The sequence below is a fragment of the Pteropus medius genome, unplaced genomic scaffold (assembly GCF_902729225.1).
Source record: "Pteropus medius unplaced genomic scaffold, Ma_sr-lr_union100, whole genome shotgun sequence".
In the NCBI taxonomy this organism is placed as follows: domain Eukaryota; kingdom Metazoa; phylum Chordata; class Mammalia; order Chiroptera; family Pteropodidae; genus Pteropus; species Pteropus medius.
In genome coordinates this window covers 11,878,332-11,903,293 of record NW_024347788.1, presented here as the reverse complement: position 1 = coordinate 11,903,293, position 24,962 = coordinate 11,878,332, and the positions used below count along the sequence as shown (strand labels likewise).

At 45.2% G+C, this 24,962-nt stretch overlaps 1 protein-coding gene, 1 long non-coding RNA gene and 1 other non-coding gene across 3 annotated transcripts in view; 2 read left to right on the top strand and 1 right to left on the bottom strand.

The window, feature by feature from the left end:
* Positions 1-24,962, bottom strand: part of CSMD1 (CUB and Sushi multiple domains 1) — a 1,293,618-nt gene that overhangs the window by 1,222,423 nt on the left and 46,233 nt on the right. The gene's annotated exons all lie outside the window — the stretch shown is intronic.
* On the top strand, positions 14,750-15,542 carry LOC120614414 (uncharacterized). Its single transcript, XR_005655977.1, has 3 exons — positions 14,750-14,837; positions 15,019-15,280; positions 15,371-15,542. It is a non-coding gene; the product is annotated as an uncharacterized LOC120614414 (long non-coding RNA).
* LOC120614495 (5S ribosomal RNA) lies at positions 16,844-16,962 on the top strand. The gene has a single exon (XR_005655997.1). It is a non-coding gene; the product is annotated as a 5S ribosomal RNA (ribosomal RNA).

Below are 24,962 nucleotides of genomic sequence, written 5' to 3'. Positions count from 1 at the left end.
GAATAGAAAGAAAGGCAACATACATAGAATTTTACTATCATGACAACACACATTATTTCCATAAGCCATGGCCAAGACAAGTACTGGCTGACCCACTTCAACAAGATCAAGTTACAATGAATATGGCATACTAAGAAACAAACAAGCTGATAAAAATATCTTCTCCTACTGACAGGAATATCTTTAACAAGTTGCTTGGGATCTTACAGACACTGGTTCTAACCTCTCATACAATCTTTACTCACAAAATAAAGTATGTATTTGGTGATGCTTCATAGAGCACGACTGGTTACTCATTCTTAGAAACCTCAGTCACGGGTCTAGTTTAAAGCCATCAGTTAGTGCGTAATAATACAGTCACTGCACCTTCACACGAAAATAAGAACTGCCACCCAAAACTTGTCGCTACATCTTGCTATTCAATCTACTTTGACAATGACAGCTCAAATCATAGATGGGTGATAGATGAGATGATAGATGATAGATAGATAGAAAGATAGATAGATAGATGATAGATAGACTGAGAGATAATACATAGAGTGAGAAATGATAGAGATAGAATGATCGTGATAGGTAGATATAGATTACTAATAGATGATAGAGGAAATAGAGACTTGTTTTCTCTGTAACACTAAGATGAAAAACAGAATATAGATATTGTAATCTCTGCATATCAACTTAAAACTTTTGCCTTAATTTTTAAAAACTCAGACTATCATCATCATCGAGCCCTTGCAGAAACAATGACAAGGCATGCTTTTTTGCTAAGTGAAGACATTGTATTTCTCGGCATAACTATTTTTGTATGATATGCCCAGTTTTAAATTATCCCAACCCATGTTCTTTCTAATCCATATTGGAAGAATAGATCTCAATTTACAAAAACAAAAACAAAAATGAACAAAATCCCTCAAGGAAATTCAGTTTTCTTAATAGCTTGCACGCGCATGCGCAAACACACACACACACACACACACACACACACACACACACACACACACACACGGGGTGGAGTGTATGTGCCTTTGGAAGAAATATCATTTGAAGCAGCAAGTGCTTCAGAGAAATTTTAGTTGGGATAATAAGACTTTGCCATTCATGCATAACGACCAAAACCTAAATTGATCAACAACAATGGTTTCTTTTACTTCTAAAACTGCAGTGGCTTTCAGTAATAGAGAGGTGTGTCACTAAAAATAAAGCTTAAAATACTGAGAATTATTTAGAGAAATATGAAAATGCTTATCCCAAGAAGTAGCGTATGCAACTGGAAATTAAATTTCGATGAAACGTGATAAGCAATCCAAAAGAAAGAACCGTTACAGGTTAGGTCTCGTTATCTGGTAAAAGAAAAAAGTAAATGAGCATGTCAATCAACCTTTCGTGTTGTCATTAAGAGTCAATACATATTTTGCTCTTTAAGTTACTTGTAGTTACATAATATATAGAGTCATGCACAGTTCTGCCGAAGATGTGAGGTAATCATGTCTCCAATGGACTTTAAAGTCAACAACTAAACAACGTCTAACCGTATCTTAGAGCTCCACTATCTTCCGAGGAGAGAAGTTCACATGTACTACAGTTTCACCATCTCTAATGCAAGAACGGGACCTTGGGCAGCGGGGAAAGAGGCACAGCCCTGGATTCCTTCACTCTGGCGCTGGACGTACTGGGAGGTGGGCATTTCAGCTGTCCTGGCCCTGACCTTGACCCGTTCCCAGGGTCTCGCTCAGAGGAGGCCGTCGAGAAATGGTCGCTGAGTAAGTGAGCCTTCTTGGTCCTCCCACAGCTCTCCTCTCTCCTTGAAATGTTCTCTTCCCTCTTCTTCGAAACACGACGCATTTCTCTCTTCCCTCCTGCGCCTCTGCTTCCTCTGCAGGTTTCCCTGGCCACACCTGGCCACGGGTCTTCCTCACATGCAAACGTTCTCACAGAGCTTCTTCACCGCGCTCATCGGACCCGAAGGTGACTCACAGATGACATCGCCAGTCTCCAACTCCTCTCTGAGCTCCACCTGTCCATCTGCCACCAAGTCGCCCCCGCGGAGTGGCGCTGTACAATCACGTGCGCCACTCACCCCCACCCCACGCCCTACATCTCTGCGAATAATCGTAGCATCTGACGGTTTCACGACAGAAATGCTGGACTCGTCCTGGATGTTCCTCCTTCCGCTCACCTCATGTCGCGGCCATCAGCAGGCCCTGCAGATCGTCCCTCCCGCATGACCTAGTTCCTCGCTCTGCCTGCTTCTCCTTCACCCGAGGCCATGCCACCAGCTCCTCCGGCCGGCCCGCCCCTGAGCATCGCTCCACAGCACGGACAGGGACCCTCGCGCCTCAGCCCTGGCCGCACCTCACTTCCCACATCCTCAGTTCCACGTTCCATGTTCTCGCCTATTGTTACACAGAATGGAATTGGAACACGTCCTTACTGAAGGTTCGATACTTATAGAAAAAATATCAAAAGCAAGCATCCTCCAGTGACGTGTAAGTGATTAGAATGAGCTTCCAAAAATTATCATAAATTAGTGAAAATTAAAATACGAGATTAGGTTATCCTCAACTAAAATTGTTTTAGCAATCATCTCACAATATATACATATATTAAATCATTATTTTGTACAACTTAAGTGAATACAATGCTATACGTCAACGATATCTTGATAACACTAAAATGAATTTTTTTAAAAGACTGGGTTATGACCTAGCCCAAATAGAAAACAAAAATCTGTCTCCCTCATTGAGAAAAAAATAGTAAAAGGCATGTAGATTTTAGAAGCCATGTCAAAATCATGTCCACTTTTCAAAAGTCAACGACCAGCTTTCTCGCCAAAAAAAATCAATCTTCAAAAAAGCCTAGGCAAATCTTTACAGGAATACACTAAATATTTTGGTTTGTATTATTATAGGAAATCAACGTGAGATGAAGTTGGAGTATATAGACGTCCAAGTAATATTTTGAAGGTATCTACAGGTATCATTAAAAATATGTAGTCTAAAGCATGTAATTTGAAACCAATGAGTCAAACTTATATGTTAAAAGAAAAATAATCCCAACGATCCATTTAATCTCAAAGTTTACAACAGCCCCCAAGACATCAGGAATGACGTTTTGCTTAAGGAAGAAAAAAAAGGGAAGATAAAAATGCAATCAAAATACTATATGTTTCAGTCATTTATTGATGTTAATTAGCCACAGATAAGGAAGGGAGCTATAAAAAGAAACTATAATGGGTGCAAACCAGCCAGCAAAGACGAAAAAGGAAAACCGTGGCTGTGGAATTTCTGTCCTCCGCCACTTGCCACGATCCTGCCCTCTGCCGAGGAGCGATGCTGGTTTAAGAGCCCCTTCGACCCCGACTGTCGGCAGCTCACGTAAGGACCGGGCTGGACATCCTGCCAGCATTTCCGATCGTCTGGGATTTACTGCACTCTACCCTCAAGAAGACTCGCGATGTAATTAAAAACATCCCGTTTCCATGACTGACAAGCCCTGCGGCCCCACCGAGAGTGTGAATCTCAATTCCCAGGATGACGGCAACTGGCTGTTTTCATTCCGATCTAGTGATCGCTTTATGGATAAAATGACCATTTTTATCCTTAGCTCTTAAATGTACGTCTGTGGCTTCCATGCCTGAAGCTTTGTGCTTTAAAAGCTGTGCTTTTTCTTCCCTTGAGAATGACACCGCGCTAAAGCATACGCAAATCTAGAAATGCCCGTTTTTAATTATGTATGAACTATTTTCTTTCGATCTGTGTAAATCCTTAAAGAGAAGACATGTTAGCAGCTCACAGACTTTTGTGAGGCAATTAGAAACACCTGTAAACATCAACCGGCTCCATGATAATATACACTGAAACAAAATATTTCTAATTTGATCAGAAACGTCACTCTTTAAGGCAAGTTACACAAGACTAAACACTTGTGAGGTGGGCACTCAGGGCCGTCAAGAGCTCACACGAGGAGGAGCGGAGTTCCAGAGGGAAGAGCTTAAGGAGGAGCTCGCGTGTCCCACAGTGGGGCCTGGCCTGGCGGACCCTCAGCCTGAATCATGAGGAAGCCTGCCACCGCTTCATGGGGACCACTAGCTGGATGAAACGCCACCAGCGGAGATCCATGTCTTCAAGCTTATTGATTTGCTATCAACATTCAAATAAATAGTCCCAGAAAGAGTAGAATCCTATCGCTTCACGGTGGTTGCTTGTCTGCTTTGTGCTGACCCGGGGAGGAAGGCCAGCGGCCCAGGCGTGAGGGACAGCCGGGAGGACAGGCCTGGCCCTGGGCTGACCCCGGTGGGCACCTGGGGTAGGGCAGAGGGGCGGGTACTTCTTTCCTCGAATCCCTGAACTCTAGTCTCGTCGCGACCGTGAACACTTGTCACGTGACGTGATACCAAGCACACTCCAACCCTTGACAGGTTTTGAACTGTTCATTTCAGAAGCCACGAAATTGCAGTAAATGTATTTCCTGTGTCAAAGCCGTGTTAATGTCTTACGTCTGTTGGAACGTGAGCGCACACCCGAGCTTCGGTGTTAAATTTTTCTCTTTCACAATATTCTGGCCGAGTGGGCGTCACCTGATGATCCAAAGGGGTAAGTGACATGCCTGAGTCAGAGCCTGGTGTCCTCGCAAGATACCTCGCCGTGACTCGAGGACATGGGGGGACAGAGATGAGAGGCGCTGTAGGAGGTGGCCACAGCGAACGCCACCACAGGAGACAGCCAGAAGGTCAAGGGGGCCAAAGAGGGGGCCCTGTGGGGTCCTAGGACAGCAGCACCCGTCCCCGTGGCGCGGCTTGACGCGACGCTTCTAGGATGCATTTAAGTTTGGCACATGCTTCCCACAGTTGCTTTGAATGCTAACAGCAACACGAGGCAGAAACCTTGACATAGAGATCCATGTCAGCAATTACTTTAAAATCGCCCCCTTTCCTGACTAGAGGCATTCATTCCCTTTCCAATAAAAAAGCACACACGCGCGTGCGCGTGCACACACACACACACACACACACACACACACGCACGCACGCGCGTCTCCAGAATATTGCCAGATGCTCCTTGGGGCCAGGCATCTCTGCCACAGCCTCAGCCGACATAGTAGACTTTGCACAGGTATTACTCACTCGAAGGGTGTGTTAGCGTAGAACTTAAAATAGCAGGGACCTTTCGAAACTCTCGAACGTTTTTCTGCCAGCTTCGGATTGTTCCCTATGGTGTATTTTTAGCGCTCCATACACTCAGCGTTTAAATGTCATAAGCAGTGAAATCCTGAGAGCACTATTCAAATACATCTCTGGGGGGGGAGAGGGGGAAAGTCCTATTTGATATCTCATCTGTGATTTTGATTCGGGCTTTATTTCATCTATAAATAACAGATTATCCAGACATGTTTGGTCATTTGTGGAAGTTTACAGCTTCCGGCATCAAACAGATGACCTCGTCCTTCTCCGTTCCATCAAAGGATGTGCAACAAAGTGACGGTCCCTAAACCGGACAATCCCTTAGGCTCGCCAGCCTTCCAGTCTTAACCTGGGAAAGATTTAAGACTAGTTGACCAGTAAAAATTTTTCAAAAATTAAAAAAATATATATATCTATATATATATTCATACAAACAAGTTTTACGGACCAAACGATTCTACTGTGTTTTAAGTCTGCAAGTTGTTGAAGATATGTGAAGATTTATTTTGCCCCGATTCTACAAGTGGCACCGAGGGAAACAGACCCTCCCTTGACTATATATGACCAGAGAATAGAAAGAAGGTCAGACTAAGTCGGCCACAGAAATAAAGAGGTCCGCCACGTTTGAGCGCCTTCACCGTGCCGGTCGTCTGGTGAGCATCCCCATCTGAAATCTCTATTTCTCCGCCAGGATGCAGAGTGAGTCGTTATTTTATAGATTTTTAAACGAGGAAATTAAGACTCAGAGAAATTCACAAACTTGCCAGAAATTATTTAGTTAGTAGGAGAAAAAGGCCTGCATTCCTATGGTTTCTGATGTCTAAGCCTGTACTTTTCCAGGACTCGACATGACTCGTGTTGAAAATAAAAGAGTTTAAACTTAGACGAGATCCCTGGCTGAGCAGGCCGCGCCTGCTCCCAGCGCGGACGCTCGCTGAGGACGCGGACGGGCAGTCGAGGATGGTGCTGTGGGGATCACGGGAGAATAAGGAAGAAGAGAGAAGACTTTATTAAATCTGGAAACGCTTTTCTGCCATGCTTCACAGGAGCTGCAGAAGCTAATGGCATCTATAGCGGTCAAGGCCGCACAGGGTCGAGCAGGAGACAGGAGGCCAGTGTTCCAGAACACGCTGGACGCTGGAAACGGCGAGCTGGCGCCTGCCTCCCCCGCGACTCGGTCCCGTGTCCGTGACTTCACCAGGGTGGCCTCGCACCCACAAGCCCCGAGGCCCTCCTTCCTACGGTATTCTTTCTTTCCTTTTGAAGTATCTGTTATACTTAAGTCAAGTGCCAAAGAATTTAGTGCTGGTTTTCGTCGTTATTGTTGTTTGGGGATTGTTTGTTTGTTTGTTTGTTCCGTGAGAAACGAGATGGCCACCGCTGCATTTCGACGAGTCTGAAAGGCTGACGGGCAAAGTATCGTAACACACCAGCTGCTGGGAGGGAGAGAGAAAGGCCCGCTGGGCTCCTGGCGCAGGTGACACGTGACCCTGGCCGTGGCCGTGGCGTACCTCTGGGGAGCATCCGCCTCCCGCGGGTGACGTTAGCTGTTCGGTTTTCTTTAACTCCACAGTTGTCACTACTGTCAATACTTGTTGACGGCCTCCCTCTCTCTCTCCAGAAGCTTCCTGGGGGCAGGGCTAGTTCGTGCCCTTGGTCGTTTTCCCAGTGCTGGGTACTCGCTCGTCGAAGGTTTACCTCCTGATGCCGCGGACGCCTGCTCGTCCGGCGGTGTGGACGAGTGAACGCGAGCTCTCTCGGGAGCCTCGCTGCGCGGCCAGGGCGGCCTCCGGTCCCGGGAGGCCCCCCGCTGTCTAGCAGGCTCCGTCCCCACGCCGTGCGGCATGTACTGTGGGGCCGAGGCTGCAAGGCTGACCTTCGGGTCCACCCGACGTAGTCCGCAGATTGGGATTCCTGTTTCATGCTTTCCCCAACTGTAATGAATCTCAGGAAGAGCCACTGACAAATCTGTGAGGGGACAGTCCACGTGTTTCCAAAATGACGGACGCAATCGCCAGACTCGGGCCACCCTTTCCAGCGTATTCTTTGGGGCTTCATAACTAGAAAGGCTTCTGCAGCCAGCAGCTGTGGGGACATTACGGTTTGGAGAGAACCCAATTACAGTGCATCCTTCTTAATTAATGCAATTATCAAAGGGATCTATTAAAATAAGGCCCCAATTAATTGCATCCAATTAAGATTTTAAACTATAAATTCAGTGATTATTATTTCATACATTAGGTGTGATGCTCTTATTTCCTTAAAAATATTTCTGACATGGCAGATGACAATATGATACCTAAATCAGGCCGACAGAAACCCTGTAAAGCTGTGGATGATTGTTTCAGTTGGTTTCCTAAGTGATTTTTTCCAACACAGTACCCGGAAGGCTAAATAAATTCAAATTTATGAGACGATCGTAGATTGGATCATTTCTTTTAAAAACCTATAGAGTGATACATATGCACATATCGAGGGAAGCGGAGCGTTTCATTTTTAAAAGTGGAAAATATAAACGAAACCGTCTCCTTTCACTTTGGCAAGTTTTCTGGCAGACCCTCCACGAGTCCATACGACGAACGCCGAGAAGGCAAGACGCGACTCGAAGCAGGTGTTCTCGTGTCCGACAGCATGACGTGCCGCCCGCCCGACAAGTCTGCACCTCACCACACCGCACGGGACACGCGTGCACTGGGCCTGCGGGCGTCCTGTGAGCGTCAGTCACCACGGGCTCACGTGCCCTGACCGAGATCACCACATGGGTGTGAGACGGTCACACCGCCCAGACCCCAAGTCACAGAAAACCCGACGGGAACACTTCATCTGCTTCGTGTCAATTACTAGGCGACAGCCATTGTACCTCATTTTGATAAAGATCCTGAAGGCACATTCGGTTCCCCATGTCTAATAAAGTTGAGCTAAGTCAGTTCTTAGACTCCTGGGTATGACTTGTGGTTGCAGAATCAAGAATATAGAATAAGAATATAGAATCTGTATGATTATGAGATATATATGTATATATATACACACATATATATATATATATATGATTATCAAAGGAATCTATAAAGACGTGTGTGTGGAGGGGGGGAGGCACAAGCACTCCTATCCATAGACATGATCCACCCACCCCATCCCCAAAAAAGCAAATTTTCCTGCACAGATTTGCTGTAATGGTAAACGGCTATTCTTTGATAAATCGTATTCCATGTAGTCTAACCATCATCGACTCTGCCTATATTTCACACAGCAAAGTGTTTATATTGAGTTGTCAAATATAAAGAGGAAAACGACACATCTGCACGTAATCTTCCTTTCCTCAAAACCAGCAAGGATTTTCCTTCTTGCATTTCCAAAACAAGGAGCAGGTGCCAAGGAGCCCGACTCTGCAGTTCCACGGACTTGTGGCCCCAGTGGACGGCAGGAAGCAGAAACAGCTGGACGACGATTGTACCCAATTAAACTCTGGGTTATGAGTCCCCGAGCCTCCCGCCCAGACCTATAAGCACATGGAAGTGAGCGCCTGGCAGCGGCGGAGTCGGAGAGCATCGTGCCACACACATCATGTCCAGGTCGGGAGGCAGACATCCACTTGGAAAATCTTGGCAGAGACTCAGATTATCAGGGACACTTGATGCTCAGAATGCTTGGCATCTTGGCCACTCTGAGGCCCATCTGTCAGAGTGGCACCCTGCCTGTTCCGGGATGGTTGGCCCCTTTCAGTAAAGCATAGGTGCCAGGCAGGAGTGGGTCTTCACAGGGAGCATGTCGGAAACGGCGAGTGTCATCCACCCCAGAGGAAGCCCTTCCTCTCTGCCAGTCTGCAGCCCTGGCCCAGTTCCTTGCAATCACCACACCTGTTGATGCTTGTTCATAGAATGGACTAGATTCGCCCCGGAAAGGCAAAGCCAGCTCTTCGAACCAGTCCTGATGCCAGAAAGACAGGTGGTGCTTCAGCAGGTGTCTGATGAAGTCAGGAAGATAACTCAGGGCATAAAAATGTTTTTATAAAAGAAAGTAGAGAGTTCTCCATGGGGGCACTTTGAGGCAGCTCTCAATATGACCAAAACCGTGAAGTTCTATAGGAGGCTGACACATTAGGATTAAAAGAACGTGGGATAATATCACAATAAAAACTTTATTGCTTTATGGCTTTATGTATCAGCAGATATAGTTGAAGGTGTTCATGAACAACTAATAACTATGGCATAACTCTTAGAAAAATATATCATAGCAGCAGTATTAGCATGCATTGGCTGTATGATATGGCATTCACCTACTTTAGGTCAATTGTTTGTCAGTGAATATTATTTTGCAATTTGTTGAGCATTTGCTTTCTTGTCAATTGAGAAATGAAGAAGAAGGCAGCTGTCTAGAAAGAAAAAGCATGATACTACAATGCTACCCTACCGAATAAAATACCTGGGCAAGATAAGACGCAAGAATTTTAAATATCAGAGTAATCCGCCTAGAAAACTCTGTAGCAGCAACGTCTAATAAAATGTTTTACATATAGCCTGCAATTTTTCTTTACAGATATTTTCTTTAGGCCAGTCTTGTAAAGTAACACAACTATTGGGACACTGCGACCAAAAAAAGCTCCAAGGCTCATTTTTAACTTTGCCGCAGCCACATAACGATTCTGGTCTTGGGATCTCCACCGAGTGCTACACTCACGCCCTCGGCAGAAGCTCTGAGCACGGTTTACCTTGGCAAGAAACGCTGTGGCTATCGTTGGTCAGCACTGCGTCTCGAGCAATGACGGGGTGCACGTTTACCCCGACACTCCCAGGCACACGGCTTTGGGCGGGCTTGGGGGGATGCAAAGACCCACAAAGGAAGGCGCCTGATCTATGATTCATAATGATAAACCCCAGAATATGAACGTGCCACGAGACAGAACCAGAGCGAGTGGCAGCCCAGTGGCCGAAAGGGTCTGGGGACTGTGGCGTCCGGGATGCACGCCAAAAACTAGGCAGAATTCAGAACAAGCTGCCGCTCGCGAGGCGTTGACAGTCGGAAAAGCGAAGGAGGAACTAGATTAAAATCACGGTTAAGAACGTGAGGCTGCTGTGAATGATCTCGAAGCCGAAACGACGCCAAGAAGCCACAATACTGGACTTGGTGACGGTCAAGGTCTTAACCGGTCCTACTAAGTAAATGATCACTGTTAGAAAATGAAAATGACTTTCAAATGTTGATTACATGAAAAATGGCCCCCCTGAGAAATTCTAGCTTTGAATGGGACTGTCCTTGGGCGTCTGCAGCCGCGGGAGGAGCCAGGGGCCCAGGGCGCCCCGCCCGCCGCCCACCCGCCCCGCACCAGGCAGGTGCCCCGCTGGGGTTTATAAGCTTTGCGAATCACACGGCGGACTGTCATGTTCCTTTCTCTTCGTTGGAAGTCTCGGCGCCACACTTGGGTGCTCCTCCAAGGTGAGGATGACCTTGGGCGCTCGTTCCTGCCCTCGCCCTCGTCCTGTCCTTCCCGTCAACCCCGACCTCGGCACCGCGTCCAGCTCACTGCCTCATACACATCCCACTCAGGATGGGGGGGTGGGGCGGACAGGAAAAGCCACCGTGCGACACCTACACAAGAACACCAACGTGCTTTAAACCAGCTGTCCTCAGCCTTCATGGCACCAGGGACCGGTGCTCCTGCGAGAATCTAATGCCTGATGACCTGAGGCGGAGCTGAGACGGTGACGCCAGCCCTGGGGAGCAGCTGCAGATGCAGATGGAGCTGCCCTCGGTCACCTGTTGCTCATCACCTTCTGTGCAGCCCAGTTCCTAACAGGCCATGGACCGGTACCGGTCCGTGGCCCAGGGGTTGGGGACCCCTGCTTTAAAAGATACAAAGGTAAAAACTGATGGCTGAGTCAGATCACTTAAAATTGATAAATATGTTCTTTTTCTATCTAATCTCACCATATCAGTAGAATAAATTCATTTTTTGAATTAACTTTTCATAAATGTATCAAATGTTTCCTTAATTAATCTGATACACATATGCATGCATCTATCTAGAAACGTTTTTGCAATGTAATATATAAACATGCATGTGTGTTAGTACGTACGTGTACGTATTTATACGCATCACATACACTATTATTACATTAAAACTCAATAGAAAGTGAGTTTTTAAAAATGGATTAAAGACAACTAAGTAACTACGAGAGGCTATTGAACGAGGTTCTAGTATGTGAACAGGGTAGAGTTTGGGTATGTGTTGGGGGGGTCTAGGGGTGTATGTGTGGTTTGTATTCTTTTGCTCATTACAACTTGAAGCTATTCTTTTGGCACCTAAAATATGTGAGCATCAAGGGAGTCCTGCAGACATAGGGGTGACTATAACAGAGCCACTGCCTTCGACAAGGTGATAGTTTAAAAGAGAAAATAACGGTTTATGAACGGCAGTAACATTTTAGATCTCAATTATAAAAGGTTATTTACTGAGTTAAAGTCTCAGGTGTAAAATTAAAATCCTGTAAAGTTGAAATATACTTCAAATTCTAACATATTGTAACGCGGTCATAGCTATAATTCAGAAATGCTTTCATGAACAACAAAATTAACGATAATAATAATTCTGCCAATTTAAGTAGATTTAGAACCAAAATCTAGATGAAAATGCCAAATTCTTTTTCTCGCTAACAGACTTTGCTGGTTCTTAGGCTTTGTTACATAAATGTACTAATAATTCTGGAACAGTCGAAGTTTGGCCGGATGTTTTTAGTATAACAATGAAAGCTCAATGAGACTCAACTTGTATTGTGTGTGAGCCATCCCATGGCAAAGTAAAGCACAGCATCCCTTATTTTGTTAGAGACCATGAGAGTTTATATGATTCCTTGTCAACACCCTGAACGCTTTGCATCCGAACTAGTGGGGGGACACGAAAGGAAGTGAAAGCAGTATCAAGGCAAGTTGAGGTAGTTAGCTCTGGGAACCCTCACCCGCTTATCTGTAACACCTGTGATGCTGACTCAGTGCCTTTTCTAAGAATCAGATGCTAATTAGGCATAAGCTTTTAACGGGTCACAGTTTTGCTCCTGACTGTACTCATATTTACTGTAAATATTTTTATTTCTATAATTGTTGAATCAACTGGGTCAAGTGACTGAATGAGTCCACCCTGGGGAAAAATTATAAAATTAATGTCTTTAGAGAGAAAATGCACACTGGAAAAGCTACGATAAATCTAGAAAATTCAGTCATACTCTGAAAATTAAGTTGAATAAAAATTATTTTTTTCGAGAGAAAAGTATGTTCTTACAAGATGATCATTTTTGTCAGTACTCGTGGATGAAGCTCCTTAGGACATCGTCTCAAAAACTGTCCTTGTGACTGGGGGTCAGAAACGGCCAACTTTCAAGCTGCTTCTTATTGTCCCCCTTATACACCATTCGGAAGCCTCTGCCACTAAGACGCGACATCTGTAGTCAGCCCACTTGAACAGGAGGACTAAACATTACATTTTTAAATAATAATGGCATACTCAGGATAATACGAATTCCCGCATAAATCCTTTTTAGTCTTCCAAAGCTATCCGAGCATCAGTCTTGCCCTACATTAAATTTTGTATAATGTGAATTTATGGAAGCGTACGCCAAGATGATGTTTAAATAGGAATTACTATGCACTGCCCCTGACGACACAGCATTCTGTATACGTAAGAATACATGCGATATATGTGTGTGTGCAAACACATACACACGGACATGCCAAAGTCACTAATAACTGTTCCACAATACCTTAAACCGTGAACACAGGGACCGAGATGTATATTAATCCGCAATGTACATTTTCAAAAACACTCAAATAATAGAAGGCTAACACCTCCCTCAGACTTCTAACTGCAGCTGTCGGTGTGCGGTCACATTAAGCGCTGTGCGCAACAGACACATGCCCACATGTCCGCAGAGTCCCTGGCGTGGCCGTCAGCGACACGGGCAGTCCTACGTAAGCATCACTCTAAGAAAGCTTAAACTTGCGAGAACCTTCTTAAGTAGAATTTGAAATAGGGGAATACGGGCTATACTAGCACGGAATCAGAATAACTATTTTTCGACATAGAATACCATGATTTTTTTGAGTTTTCTGTGGCCTCTGACCTCTTTCTTTGAACCGTTACATAATAGTAACACAGCTGCTCGGTCGTTAACCAGCTGCCTTTGGCTTCTGCGCCTTCACCCTGGGCTCATCCACGCCTCTCATCAAAGACGACATGAGCCGCTGCTTTTGTGTTGGCCGGGAGGGTGGACGGCTCTTTCTCGAAGGCTGATTCCATGAGTCCTCGGTGGTCCGCAGGCTTCCCGGGCTTCCATAGCGTCTGATCCCACACTCGTCTGGGGAGAGGGCTCGGTGGGGCCCGGCCCTCCGCAGTGGAGATGACCGTGATGACTTGCCAACAAGGAGCTTCGAGAGTGCCACACGCCTCTCGGAGAGTCGGGGTTCACACGTGGGAGGCGAAGATAATGGGAACACGAGGTTCGTGAGCAAGTGAGATGACGCAGGGACGACTTGTCCATCAACCATACGCAGTGACCCGATTGCATGTTGCTTATTTACTTAAAAAGGTTCCTTTGAGTATGGAGGTTCCTCGAAAGCTAAGAATTGATCTACCATATGATCCTAAAATCTCTCTACTGGGTATTTACTCCAAAGACTTGAAAACCCATATCCATAAAGATATTTGCACACCGATGTTCATAGCGGCATTATTCGCAGTGGCCAGGACATGGAAGCAACCGAAGTGTCCTACGATGGATGACTGGCTAAAGAAGCTGTGGCACATATATACAATGGAGTATGACTCAGCCATAAGAAGAGATGAAATACTGTCATTTGGGACAACATGGATGGACCTCGAGATAATCATGCTAAACAAAATGAGCCAGACAGAAAAAGTTGAAAATCATATGATATCACTTATACGTGGGATATAAACCTAAAAGCGACAAATGAACAGGACAAACAAACACAGACTTATGAACACAGACAATAGACTAGTGGTTACCAGAGGGTAGAAGGTGGGGGGAGGTAGACAGGGTAAAGGGGTCAAATATGTGGTGACGAAGAAATCTAATCAATTGGCGGGGAGGCAACACACAGGGCAAATAATATTACCACACACACACACACACACACACAGGGTAAATAAGCAATATCATCACACACACACACACAATGGTTACTACTACATACTGTTAAAATGTACAGCTGAAACGTATCGATTTTGTTAACCAATGTCACCATAAAAAAATAAATTAATAAATAAAATAATAATAATAATAATAACAACAACAAAGGTTCCTTTGGTTTGGGTTCTATGGGGAAAGAAAGTTGCTCAGCAGCTGCCTTCAACTTGGGAACTGAGTCATCGTTTAGTTGTTTCAGGAAGCATTGAAATGTAATCCACTGTCACCCTCTGCTACACCTCAGCTCACTTGAAATTCCAGTCACTGTGGGAGAGATGACAGACACGTCATGGTCCCTCCCTCGCGATTCTGACGACCTCACGAAGCAGCCAGGCACGGGAACAAAATCGTCCACGGGCACTTTGTGCACTAACCCGGGCACCGAGAGTTCTGAGTGACGGAAATGCGTGTCTGGCTTCGGTTTCTGGTGACGGAAGTCGTATCCATATCTCTTTGAGCACGTAAGACCGTTGTAAAAATCACTTTATATAATTTTTAAGCTAAGTTTATATAATTTTATCAAAATAATTCCTCCAAAGTATCCTACATATATTCACGAAACATGAGCTTTCCTCTTACGGATTTTAACTTGCCTGTTCTATTTTTATTGTACTAAAAACTATATTGTATTTTCAATTAAAGGATTAACGGCAAGCATAACAACTGTAAAATTTACAAAGAACTTTAATAATATAATCTCAAGAAAGAATTGCTTGAACTTTTTGAGATATCCATCAAGCTATATCTATTTTACAAATTACGATTCTTAAGGTCAGAAAACAAAAGTTACTTTCTCAACGAGTGAAAAGACAAGCTGTGATATGAGCTAAATCTTTTCTCCCCAACGCCATCCTTGTCTCTGTATTAGGAAATCTAACAACCATAGTGTCTACAAATAGATTCAGTAAGTATTTGAGGAGTGAACGAATGAGTTGAAAGCCTTTGTAAATCAAGTTCTTGGTGTCATTATGAAATGTGTTTGACTATCTCATAGGACGAAACCAAGGTGCCAGATCTCGAGGTTGGAGTCTCGTCGACAGAGCGGGCTAGGACTGAAAGCCATCCGGATCGTTCCGGCCCCAAGCAGCGAGCAGCAGAAAGGACAGTCACAGGCTGGTTACCCAGAGACTAAAATATGGTCATTTCTGGCGTTATGATTTTGTTTTATGTGGCCCAATTTTTGTTTGAGAAATGGGCTCAGATAATTCAACTTGGAGGTTAATGTCCAGATACCAGCAGATGGTCATTGAACTGGTCATAATTGGTTTTTATCCGTATGATTCCTATTTACATTCTGATTGTTCTGTAGCAGTTGAATAACTACAAAGCACTGTGTCGTCCTTGTTTAGACATGTATTCCTTAAATGCATCACTTGCACACAAAACCCACAAAAATCATAAAACCCAATGATCTCTCGTCTCCTGCTTCTCCCTTCCTTAATATGTACTCTTTCTGATGTTTCTTACATAGAAATGGTATCCTATTTTGCCCAAGATACAAAATATTTATATCTTTTATTTGCCTGTGCACTGAATGCATTCTCACACAGAGGTTTATATTTTGTCCTCCCGTCATAGCTTCAGCAATTTTTATTTATAGCTAATGAGCAAAAGTGAGAGCTCGCAAAGCCATGCAAAATGAATTAAAAAAAAACCAAACAGATATTTTAAAAATAGGCTTGTGCTTCTGAATTTTTGAAAAATCACGCCTTATTATGTCAACGCTGATATTCAGGAGACGATCTTATCATAAATCCAAAGACAGGCGAGCCTATCAAGTTCGAAATATTCAAATTGCAGGGTAAGAAAGGAGGCAGCTACTATGTTTATTTTTTCTTGTGGAAACAGTGAATAAATGGACACAAATGACGGGAACGTGGATTTTTTACGGTTCCGACTAAAGGAAGTAATAAAACACGTATCGCTTGTGTGCCATGCTTCCCTCCGGCTCTGCCACCGGCTCCTCCCCGTTACAGCAGTGTCTCTGTCCTGAGGGGCGCACACCCGGCCCTGTCATTCTCCCGAACCGAGTGCCAACCCCCCGCCCCGCCCCCCACTAAACACTGTGCAATCTCCAAACCGGATATAACTTTTCAGTGTGAATATATCAACTCGCATTACCTTTGTGTCACTTTGCTTAGGTACAAGAATTCTATAAGTTCAGGGGGCGGAATCAAATACAGAGAATAAAGCAATAAATGGAATGAAAGTCAAATGCATAACCCCTTCACTTTTTTGCCCAGAAATATGATAGACAGCTTCGTGTTTTTGTTACTGTCTCCTCCTGGTTACCACACGCAGAGGACTCAGGACTTTGCAGTCTGTGCTGCAACTTACTTCACAATGTAGCGATGTCTCCCTGTGCTCCGTCTGGATCGGGGCACTGACTTTGGCTCCACGTCTGCAGGTACCTGCATGGGGTGGCTCTACACCTATGTCTCCTAATGAATCTTAAAAGTTTATTCTAGTCTACAGCCACGCCACCCTGAACAAGCCTGATTCCATCTGATCTCGGAAGCTAAGCAGGGTCGGGCCTGGTTAGTACTTGGATGGGAGACCACCTAGGAAGACCAGGTGCTATAGGCCCAAAAAAATAAAAATAAAAAAATAAGGGATTGAAGGCTGACAAGGTCCTTGCAATCTGTGAGGTCAACCAATGGTTGCTTCAGCTAAAAAATAAAATAAAAATTAAAAATTAAAAAAAAAGTTTATTATCAATAAACCTTAAGCTGTTTCCAGGTTTTGGTATAACGAACAAAGATACCTTTGTTCTAGCGAACTTTCAAAACATTCGCTTGGACCCGAGTTTAAAAATAAAAAGAAGCATTTGGCTATAGGACATGTTATCTTCTTAGAAAATACAGGAAAGTAGATATCTTATATCTAAAAGACATTCTTTACGGTGCCTTCATTACGATGAAAAGGCGTAATGAAGCAAGAGGAAATAAAATGTAGACGCTGAAATATTTTCTGGACCTAAACGGGGTGCACTGGGACCCACCAGAAGAACCTGTAGCATGCGCAGTTCGATCCAAGGTTAAGTGTAGTTTCATTCCCAACAAGGACATGTACTGAGTCAATACCTACAAACCAACTACGATTTTTCCAGCACCATGTCATTTGCTTTAAAACCAGTATTTTCTATAATCCGACCCTGAACCCCTGTAAGATGGCTCCAGTAACTGTCAGTGAGGTATGGTGTGAAAGTCACGTGTAAGGCTCCAGAGTTGGGGTCAGGTCTCCCCCTTGCTTATTGGCTCTGTGGTGCTGCTGGCCCTTTTCCCGGGGAGCGATGGGATTTTAGGGGATGATGACTGGCATGTCGGAGCTCGGCGTTAGGGGACATCCTGGTGGACTGGGGCTGAAATAGAGAGTGATGCCTTCACGCACGTAATTTTTCAAGTGAGCGGTGGTGAGATTGTGGGCCAAGGCCGTGGGAATAGAACGGAGATAAGTATCAGATGTGACAGGTTTGGAGATTAAATTAACGGGACCGTGACACTGTACTTGTCCACTTGGTCAGACTGAGAACCTCGACGCAAACATGATTCCCCTCTTACGAAGACTCATCGGCACGTCCAGAATCTATATCCGGAATGTGACCGAGAGTCACCAAAGATCCCAACCTTGTCCGACTAACCGTGGCTCTCCACTGGAATGAAAATGGTTTTCTAAGCGTCCTCCACCCAATACATCAAGTGATTCTTTCAAACACAAGTCTTCTCTAAACTTTCTCATCAAGTCGCTGTGGGCAGAGCAAACTCTCCCCACTGATGCAAAACGCGCCCTCGTCCTGACCCCGAGCACCTCTCGGAGCCTCTGTCCCGCACCCCGTCTGAGCTCCCTGAGCTCTGCCACCCTGACTTCCAGTTAGTCCTCAAGCCGGCCGAGCACGCCCAGCTCAGCACTGCCGTGCACGCCTGCACCCCCCGCCCCCGCCAGGATGCCGCCCCGCGTGGCTTTTGCTCCTTGCTGTTCTCAGGTCTCAGCTCGAGCATCGCACTCCCTCGACCTCCAATAAACGCACAGCTGTGCTTCCCTTCAGGGCATTTAACCGTCTGATGTGGATTCATTCGGATGGCCAGTTATTTACTATCCACTCTGATACCAGGAGAGTAGGGGCTTCACCTATTTCATCAGCGATACATGTACAATTTCTAGAATCATTCCCGGCGCCCAGCTGGGGCTCAGAAATATTGGAAGGCGTTAGGTTAAGTGAGCTAAATCAGACAGAAAAGACAAACACTGAGTGATATCACGAACATGTGGAATTTTAAAAAGCCAGACTCCTAGAAATGAAGTGGGATGCTGGTTACCAGGGGCTGGGGATGGAGGGTGGGGACGTCGGTCAAAGGGCACAAACTTGCAGTTAGCAGATGAGTAAGTCCTGGGACCTGATCCCAGGATAGTGATTCCGGGTGACGATACCTCATCACGCACTTGCAAGCTGCTGAGAGTAGATCGTAAATATTCTCACCAAATTAAGAAAATAAAGAAATGATAGCCACGCGACGTGATGGAGGTCTTAGCTGACACTAAGTTGGTGATCACGGATAATGAGTGTATCAGAACGTGTTGCGCAGCTCAACCTTACACGAGGTTTTACATCAAATCTACATTAACAAAGAAATGTTTTTTAAATGAGTGCAAGAACCTGAGCAAGTCTCCAGCCCTTCTGAACTTCAGCTCCCTGTCTGTGAAGTGACAATTACATCACCTGTTTTATAGGTTTGCGTGACCATTACATGAAGCTATCCACAAAAGTACTTCAAAAGCGTCTGGCGCATAGTAGGGGCTTTACACAGTCCATCATGGCTAAACGTTTTATTTGAGCGAAGCTGTGTCCCATCGCACTTCATCGTTGAAGTCCAAACACCCAAGACCCGAGAATGTGACTTTATTTGAACATAAGGGCATTAAAGAGCTGATTAAACGAGTTCATCAGACGAGGAAGAGACGCATGGGAACAGGAGCAGAGAGGAAAGACAGGGGCAGAGACAGCCATCTGTAAGCCAAGAAGGGGGCTCAGGAGGAAACAACCCTGAGGGAACCCCGATTTGGACTTAACGGCCTCCAGAAATGTGAGGAATAAACTTCTGTTGCTAAGCTCCCCAGTTGGGGGCCTATTGTCATGGGAGCCCCAGCAACTCATACAATGAGTAAACAACTTCTTTGGGTAGCAGACCTGCAAGAAATAGGCATCTCTAGTGAAAGAGTTTGATTCACAAAGATGTCCCGAAGCTATGACGGGGTTGGGAGATATTTTAGATGTGACGGCGAGATCCTCCCTTGGTATTTCACTGGCGCTGGGTGACGCTCACCTCGCTGTGTGGTCGGTCCGTTTGCCTGCGAATGACTTAATCCTCTGCCACATCTTTAACCTGATTCACTAACCGGCACACCATTCCTCGTATCTCCAGCGTCCACTGTATTTTTTTCCTGAGCAGATTTACTTCACAAACGGGATTGCCTTAAAGCGCAAGCCGTGGTTACTAGGAAGCCAAAGGGTGTGACAGTGGCCGGAGGCGCCAGTCAGCTCCACAGTGGCATTCCCTGACTGCCGAAAAGGTCACCGCCGGCAGTGTCCATGCTAAACCGAGCCGCCGGCATCGGAGCACCAGCGGACCCCACGCTACCAAAGAGTAGGTGGATGCCAGGAGCTGATTCAGCGATGATTCCATAGAAGACAGAGACGTGAACGCCTTGTCAATGACGGCAGCTGAGTGGAACGAGGGAAGGGACACGGGGACACGGCGGCAAAGTGCAGCCACTGGGCCAAGCGGAGACCTGGCTCCAGCCCTGTCTCCGTCACTGCCTCCTGGTCATCTTCTATGCCATGCATTTGAACTTTTTCGGTTCTCGATCACATCATGGAAATACGGGAACTGACAGGATGCTTCCCAGTTCCAACACGTGATCGGTGCCCTTTCACATATTAGATGTTTGTGCTAATTAATTGTGCAAATACTGAATTAAGGGATTTCATGCAAATAGAGCACATATAACTAACCTGAACACCCATTCTGACCGCTACAGTCCAATGATGCAATTAAAATAATTACCCTGATTCATATGTATGTGTGGATTACATATACACGTGATGTTAAGGAATAAGCTCTTCAAGAGAAATCTGACATACTGTTGATTTATTAGTTCGCTCCGCACGGCTGTGGTGGATGCTGTTAGACACTGCAGTCGCGTATCATTTGGGTAAGCCAGCCCCGAGCTCCCACACATTTTCTGCCTCGTCTGGGAATCCCGCAGTGATTGGCAAGGGTAAGAATACAATTACATTTATCACCTGTCTCTCCAAAGACCAGTTCCTGCCAAATCCAGCAATATTAATATTTTCTTCCCCAGGTATCAAATTTTAGGTCATTTATATTTTGGATAATACTGGCTAATTGTTAGTTTTGGGATACAGGAAGGTTGTAGGTTCTAGAAAGTGTATGTGTGTGTATGTATGTGTATATATATATATGTATATATGTATATATGCGTAAATATATAGAGAGTGAGCAAGAGAGAGAAATTTCAACTGCAAAATTTCCATTTCTTGGCTTGATATTATTATACACGGGCTATATCTTAACTTTCTTAATAAAGTTTTCCTAGAATTTCCTAGATTGTCTAATTCTTTTATGTATCTCAAAATCTAGCAAAGTGCTCAGAATCCTGCAGAATCCCCAACTGATAGATGCTTATTGAACTTTGAGTTAAAATAAAAACACATTAAGATTATACGTGTATGATCACTAGGTGGCATGAGAAAGGGTAAATCTGCCATTAAATATCCTTGACTTAATCTGTCCATAGAAATTGGCTTTAGAATTCAGACAACTATACAAACGTCTTTAGTTTCCACTGGCTTGATATAATTGACTATATGTTATTTTTCCTTAATGTATGTCTTACAGGAAATAATTTGGTGCAGACTGAACAGGGCAGTCCACTTCCCTGTCATTGGACCGTTGGTTCTCCTTCCGTGTTGGACTTTTCTGGGGCAGACATCACTGCTGCTCACAGACACGTGTCTCCTCCCTCCCTCTGGCACACATGAGAAGTACACTTTCTAGTCCCTTTAGTAGGAAGACTCGCCACGTGACTTATTTTAGCCAATAAGATGTGAGTAGAGCTGAGTCTTTGCCGCATGGATGCGTCTTGTGGCCAATGTCCAACTCTCAGCCCATGTTTCTTCTGCTCCAGGGGCTGGAAGCACCCTTGAATAGTAACGTGTGATGCTGTTGTGTGGACGGAGCTGCCACTGAGAAGTGCCCAGGGCTGATTTCATCCCAAAGGTCTGGGAGTCACTTGCTGACCCACTATAAGCCAGCTTCGTCATGCAACCATAAAGAACCTATAACCTGTCTCCCTTAGAGAAAGGAAGTACATGCACGTCCATTCAAGGCTGCGCTCAGTAAACTAACCAGGAGTTCATTACTGAGTTGCTCCTGGTACATTCCCACCACGCCAACAATCCACAGTGCGATTCCTCTGCAAATGCACGACGAGGCTCTGGAAGCCATTTGCAAGTGTTTTTGCTCCTTATACATCTTAAAATGCATTATAGTTTTAGGGTATTTTCAGAAGCCCTAAGTCTACTGACTGTCATGTGGGTATACATCTTTTATGAATATTCTTTGGGTCCTGGGGTGTTTAAATAACAAATCCTCACACCATGTGTGTTAACGACTCACATCCAGAGTGAAAATTCAAACCTCCTTCTGGTTTGAGGAATTATTTAATATCGGTATGAATAAATGAAGCGCATGCTGCTAACGCCGGTACGTTTCATATTAAACAGCAGCGCGACTGCATTTACTAAAGTGGATTTTTCTGGGGATTTTTCAGCTTTCTATCATATCTTGGTTGCATCTAGATAGATTCATTAAGTCAATTGAGAGAGCTCCACTATAATTAAAATTGTAAACTGAACTCGTTCCCTCCGATTCATCTTGGGAAGCCTTTTAAATATAACTTGTCTCTTGTTAGAAAAGTGACTTTTACGGAAAATTGTTTTAAAAAGTAACATTTGGTATCAAGTAAATACACACGATGTATTTCTAGAAGAAAAAATTAAAACATCCATCCAAGTGTGATTTCAGATTCTAGAATGTCCGTACACTGAGTCCGCTCCTTCTGTGTGCCGATGATACGGACGCTTCCAAAATCTCTCTGGCAGTGTGTTTCGGAAGATAATGATACTGATAACTACTGTCTCACTAGGCCTAGTTCAATTAAAACAAAATACAAGTGAAAGCATTTAGCTAGAAGCTATTTGAAAATAAAACCCTCAGTTTGTCACCTGTGGTCTCGCGAACCTCTTAGTCTGGCATTTCGGCAAGTAGAACCAGTGTTTTTTCAAGACGACAGGCTCCTATCCGTTTTTAGAAGGAGTTGCTGGTAAAGTCACAGGAGTGATCGATTCTGAGACCGTAAACACCAGCAGTGCATGATGGACTAACAGAAACAAGGAGTTTTAAGTGTTATCCTTAAAATAACTAATTTAAATGGATTAAAAATAATGATTTTTATATATTTAATAGAGTTTCTTACTCTTTCCTCTCTGTTCTGTGGTTCAGATCTTCAACCACAGGCCATTTTTATCTCCCCAAAATGTCCTGATATCAGTTTCTGCCATGGTTCAAAACTGCTGCCTGATACTGAAGTATGTTATTATAGCATGTACCTATAATAACATATATATATATATATATATATATATATATATATATATATATATATATATATAGCCAAAGTGCACAAATTAAAGACAGAATTTTAAAAAATACTCTAAATATTTTTCTTTGCTGATGAGTTAAACGATTCTTTTCTGGAATCGGATAACCAACGCTGCTTTCTCATAAAGCATGAAGCATTCCATCGTTTTTATCTGTGGCTTGATTTGTTCTCTCCCCAGGAGAGATTCTTACTTTATTTTTCTCTCTTCCTCCCTTCCCAATTGCCACGTCCTCCCATGAAGAATGTTACGACGGCACCAGTAAGCTTTAGAAACGCAGCAGCAGCATTGCTCAGAGGAACGCGGTCTGCCCAGCTGCATGACCGTGTATTAATACACTGTTTAAATATAGTATCTCCCCCCCACACCTCTTTTGGTAAATTGTAAGTTCTGCTGCCTCCTCACCGTCTGTTCCTCTGGGGGAAAAAAAAAGTCATATTTTGGGTCTTTGTGTCAAGATAAAGAAAATGAATTTCAAAGCCAACGAGAAGAGAGCTGCCAGCACGGAAGGTAAGTAAATGCCAGCAGCTGCTCTGCGACTTCCGGACAGAAAGGAAAATACTTTTCAAAAATTGTACTTTGATACACACAATACGGGAGGTTTCCAGCCAGCAGAGGCTTCCCAGCCACACCCAGTGTCTCCCCAGGGCGTGGAGGCCGGCGGGATGCTGGACAGATGGACCGACAGCTGCTCGGTGTCCCGCCTCTGTCCTCCAGGGACACCTGGCCGCGAGGCCCACGTGTTTATGTTAAGTAGAAACATTTGATATGAACGCGCAGAAGGGATGCAGTCGCCAGGGAGGAGGGGACCGAGGCGGAATGCGCTGCAGGACGCAGGGTCACAGCACGGTCACAGGTCCTGGACCCTGGCTGAGCGAAGGGCTTCCGGCTGCTGTCACTGCACAGAGCGTCCTGTGCAAGGACATGGTCTCGGCGGGCTTGGCTGTGGTCCCCGGGTGCATACGTGTCACAGCACCCCGTGCACCTTCAATGTGCACACGCGGCCAGCGCATGTGAAGGTCGGCGTGAACCAGAGCTGGGGCGGGGCACAGTCGTTTCACGTGGGCCGCTCCATCGCCGACCGTCGTAAACTGTGTCCTGGCCATGCGCACATAGCTCCTCTCGGCTCCCAGACAGCAACTCGCGCCTCGACAGGTGCTTAGATGTATTTGGTTACTTGTTATTTTTCTAAATCAATGAATGAGTCACCACAGGGGCAGCTTGTGAACAGAGCACACGTTCGGACAGCGACTGGAACCAGGCGGCATCTTTGAAAAGAAGCAACAGGCGCCAGGCCGAGGGCCCTGCCTCATGCCCTGATGGGCGGTCTGCACCTGCACGCGAGGGAGGGACCAGCGCTGCCCCGCGAGAGGCCACGGCAGCTCAGCGCTCGCTGCTTCCACCCCTGGTGCCGTAATCTGCAGCCTCTGCTTTAAATTTATATGATTTGTCTTAATGTGAAATATTATCGTAGGGTGCCTCATGTAAAGGTAACAACCCAAGAAGGTGTTCCACATTGGTAACGTGGGTTGGAAAACGCCCAGCCCGTGTTCACGCAAGTGCCCCATGGAGTGAGGGAAGGACCCGCACGGGGTGCAGGTGGGGGCGCTGGGCTGATGGGACCACCACTGGGCAAGGCGGGAACAGTGACCTGCCACAGGGGCACAGCCCGCGCACCGTCCCATCCACCTGCCACTAGCGTCTTCATAATGATCATCTACCGACGACCTATCGTGTACATCCATCCATCCATCACTATCTATTCATCTGAGTGCCTATCATCTATCAACTCACCTATCTAAACTCTAGCTGCGCATCACCTATATCATACATGTATATGTAGATA